This window comes from Phocoena sinus, chromosome 7 (genome assembly GCF_008692025.1).
Source record: "Phocoena sinus isolate mPhoSin1 chromosome 7, mPhoSin1.pri, whole genome shotgun sequence".
NCBI classification, from domain to species: domain Eukaryota; kingdom Metazoa; phylum Chordata; class Mammalia; order Artiodactyla; family Phocoenidae; genus Phocoena; species Phocoena sinus.
Genome location: NC_045769.1, coordinates 12188869 through 12193840, shown reverse-complemented (window position 1 = coordinate 12193840; position 4972 = coordinate 12188869).

Genomic DNA, 4972 nt, shown 5'->3' with positions numbered 1-4972 from the left:
GGTGGTATTAAATATTAATACATGGAATGATATCACGTGGCCATATCTTTTCCATATCCAGAAAAATGTCTCAGCAAGAAACAGTAATTTTATGATACATAAAATTTCAACCAAAAGCACATCGCTAATGTTTTAAGTTATTAAACTAAACATGGCTCTACTAATTTTTTTCCCATAAATATTTGTTTCCTCTTCCTTTATTCTTTATGTTTACTGGCAAAAGCCAGCTCTTTAAAAAAAAAAATGCATAGGAAAAAAATCTTTAAATTGACAAACTGTTTTCCATTTAATTTATTTTTCCTACAAACAGGGAAACTACTTCCAATATTCTATTTTAGGGCTATACTACTTTGGTTTCTTTGGGAGCACAAACCAAATAAGTCACAAGCTATTCGTGAATTATGAAGTCACAGGAGTAGATGTTGAGCAGATTTTGGGGGAGATTTTGTGTTTTTGTTTGTTTGTTTGGATAGCATAGCATAAAATATACAGCATTAACCTCCTGAAAATTGTTTCTTCAGCTGCATGTGTGCACGTGTGCACATTTTCTAGGCCGCAATGAAAAATGAATTTCTGGCTATGCAAGAACGTCTTGGTTTAAAAATTTGAAAAACATTGCTCTAAAGTATTGCTTCTCAAACTTTACAGCATAAAAATTACTTGGGAATCTTACTAAAATGCAGTTTCTGATTTGGTAGGTGCAGGTTAGGGTATTAATGATACATTTTGCGTTTCCATAAATCCAAAGTGATTCTGATGTTGCGGATCCAGGGGATCACACTTTGGGTCGCAGCAGCCTAGAGAGACAGCCACAATCCACGTTCAGAGGAAGACTAGACCGCTAAGGGCATGGTGAATGAACTCTATATCCCTGTATTTCCCTCTCAGGTTGCTCAAGTAGCGTAAGGAGCCTGCAGCCATAGACCCTGGCTAAAGTACAGTAGACCCTCCTATTGGAGGGTTCTGCATCCAACATTCAATGAATCAATCGCGCTTGGTTGGATTCTAGGTTGTGGAACCCGCGGATAGGAAGGGTCGATTTATTACGCCGTTTTACATAAGGGACTTTAGCATTCATGGATTTTGATATATGGGGTGGGGGGGGAACCAAACCCCTGCCAACACAAGGGACGACTGTAGTTCTCTCTACCAGAGACTGAGCCTGCTTACCTTTCCTTCTCTGCTGTCTCCTCTTCTTCCCACTCCTCCTTGTGTGTGTTATTGAAAAGTTGGGAAAGATTACTGGTCACAAGTCACTGACATGAAACAGGTCAAAGTAGGTATGGGATTCAGAGATGCACAGTTGGTGAGAACTCTGGACTAATATCACCCCAGTATCTATTTTCCACCCTGCCATTCACATAATCTATTCACAACACAAATCTGTGTCTTGCTCCTCCTTAAAAGTCTTCAGTGGTTCTTTATTAGGATTAAGATCTCTGGTTTTGTAGACTTAGGACATACTCTGCTTCCCTCCAGCCTTGTTTTCCTCCAATCCAGTTCCCAGAACCCAACCTGCCTTTTCGGTATGTCTATTTGTTCAGCTATGTTCCAGTGTGAAGTCTTCATCTGGTTAACCTCCATTCATCCTTCAAGATACCCACCTAAAAACTGCATTCTGTTGATCTGGTTCCAAGGGAGATATCACCACCTCCTGGGCGCCATCTTGGAAATTCTAAACCCGGGATTATATGCCTCTCATAGGTACTCCTGTAATATCCCTACCTCTTCTTATGTGCTGTATGTAATTGTCTACCTCCCTTCACCAGATTGGGTACAGATGAAGCGAAGAGGCTTGCTTTCATTGTCCCACAGCCCTAGCACAGGTCCTAGGATGAAAAGTAGGATGGGATATTGGGAAGGGGACTTAATGAAAGAGTCAGCACTTTTAATCTTTCAGGGAATCAATAAACCTATTGACCACCATGGAGCTCCCCTAAAGTATGATGCAAAAATTGAGAACCTTAGCTTTCCTTTTTGCCTTGTTTTATTGAAACTAAAATTGGTAGAAATATGCTCTGGATAAGCTTCTTCCCTAAATAAGTTACTCTAGATAAATGGAAACTTTTATTTTGTTGTAAGGCTTCCAGAAACACAGGGTGAGGTTTACAGGTTTCTCTCCTTTAATTTCTACACCTGGATTTTTTTAAGGTGAGGTGTGCTGATTCATGGAGAGGTGGGGTCACCACCCACCCATGGGTGGGGTCAGTGTTAATCTGATACCTCCCTGCCTTGATCCATTCCCCGAATCTTCTGCCAGGCGAAAGGACTTCTCCGCTCCTCTCCTCTCTAAAAGTAAAAGAAGAGAAAAACACCAAAAAGCTCCATTTTATCAAACTCTGCCAATAACTGCAGGGCATTGGGCTGATTATTAACGGTGTTTTATGAGACTTTCTCATTTTACGCCTTCCACAGATGTAGAAAATTATTTTGTATTCATCTGAAAAGAATTAAGGGCATCCAGATAAGTTTCCTAACATGACAGGCAAGTCACCCCTAAAGTGAATTTTTATGTCCTGTGTTTAGGCAGAGATTATTTTTCTGGAAATTGATAGGTTGAATACTTTTTATTTCTCTTTCCTTAAAGTGCTTAGAGGTAGCTAAATGTTAGTTGAATATTGTGAAGAGACCCTTAATTCAATTAATTGCCTTATTTTACGACATGCCACCTGAAACCTACCTTCCAATAAAAGATGAGAGATTAGTACATTTTTGCTTTGTCTACTAGCAAGTTTTCCTTTCTATTCCTTGGATTCTTGCAAGTTTACCAACTCTATTTTGCCTTAGGATAAGATTAACTGCCAAGTAGATGTTCATTGTTTTTAAGTCGAGGCTATATTTAGTTAAGTGATGAAAATCCAATCAATCAGTTCCCGTGTTATTCTATAAATACATATGAGGGAGAGTTTGACTTTGTCAAATTCTCAGTAATCATAGAATAGGATTTGTCCTAAATGTCAAAAATGGCTTCAGAAAGATCCCTCAAAGACCCAATACGCCCCTGTTGACTATCACTGAGTTCTTAATTTCACAACAAAAAGAGCTAGGAGGAATAAAAATTGAGTAGAAAGAAAAAAAGAGGTTACAACAAAAATTAAAAGCTCCTCAAGTTGTACAATTAAGACATAGGACTAACACACATTGGAAAGACACGGCTTTGTAGTAGTTGGTTTTGCAGAATAAAACTCTAAGAACAGGTTTATTTATTATCAGGTTTTGTGGCTATTGTCATCCTTTTTAAAGTAACGTTTCTAGGTATATGGAGACAAGTGGCTTCCTGTATTAAAACTGTGCAATTGTTCCCTCAGCTCAGAAGTCCCATTGCCTATATATGAACGCAAATTAATATAACCCAGAATTGTTATTAATGTTGAGTTACATATCTACCCTGGCGAACTATGTACCCCTATTCTTTCTGATACTCAATTTCATATTTGTCCTTATGTCACATGGGAGAAATTCAAAAGGAATATGGGACTTTCGCCAAATTCTCTAAATTCTTGAATTCAAACATTTTAAGCAAGATGAAACAGGAAATCCAAAGGGTATCCTCTGAGCAGGAAAACACATCCTAATGAAAGGAATGCAATGAAGCAAGCCCTTATTTCAGGGCACTTTGGTCTGTGAGCAAGGTGGCATGCAGGACTGTTACTGAAAATTCCTTCACAAAGCAACTTGAGAGGACTTTGAATATCAGTTTCCATCACATGGCTCAGCAGGGATATTAGCTGGTCCAGAGAGTAGAACTAAGATGACCTTCTACCAAGGGACCTAGGTCAGTGCTATTCAAAGTTTGTTCCAGGCACTAATGCCGGTCTTCCAACTGTTATTACCTGTCCATAGTGGTGGAAGTATAAAAATTGAAAGAAACTATTTAGAAACTTTTTAGTGAATTGATTTGTCTGATCAGCAGACTTGTGTTTGTGTGTCTTGTCTTTCTTTGGGATTGAAGAGTAAAACCTAGTCCTTCACAATAGATACAGTTTGAGAAGTGTTCCCTGAGGCACTTCTAGATTGCAGCCATCCAGGGTGTCACTAGGGACTGGCATATCTCTGAAAAAGAACTATTCAGACACAAAGTAGATGGTTGCCTCAGGAGTTCCCACTGTTTGAAGTCTTCTTCCCAGAACGAATAATCCATCAGGAAGGAGAGATACCACCACTACTGCTCAGTAAGCATGAAAAAGAATGTCGAGACTTTTTTTTACATTTCATCTTCAAAAAAAAAAGAGCATCTTTTACCAAGCCACTTCCCTTCCAGGTGAAACTTTCAGGGCCAGATACCAGTTTAGAGCTTTTTTTTTTCAGATTGTCTTGAGCCCCTATCTAATTTGCAGGGTAGTGGCGGCGGGGGGGGGGGGGGGGGTGCGGCAGCGGGGGCTGTCCAGCATTATTTCCTAGTGAGAAATTATCAAGTGAATATTCAGCATCAGTTATGAACTGCTCCCCCTCCAAACCCAAGCCTCCAGAATCCCCCTCCTGGACCACTGATGACTAGTTCCCAAGGAAGTCTTTGCAGCTCCTTTTATTCCAATAACTTTATAAACAATCATGAACAAGATATTTCCCTTCTTCCCGTCCTGATGCACTCTGTCCAATAACAAAATCTCCATCCACCAAACAGAGGAAGAATATAGAAAAATATTGTACTTAAATGACATTTCCTTCCAGGTATAGAAGATTTACAAATGTCAGAGAATGCATTTGATTCCAGAGAAGGTCAATAGGAAGGGAGCGTGATAGAAAAGCAATGAAGAATTACATTCTAAATATGCATATCAGTTTCGAAAAGCGCTCTGTTTCTGAGCTTGAATAAGTTCATTTAAACTCCCTGCTAGCATTTTACCACCCAGATTGGAGGGACTAATTCAAAACAGAACTAATCTGAGAACCCCACTGAGGTTAGTGTTTCTAAAATTCTTCACAGTGTATAAAAGGGGGATCTAGGTGCCAAATGCTATTACTGTCCACT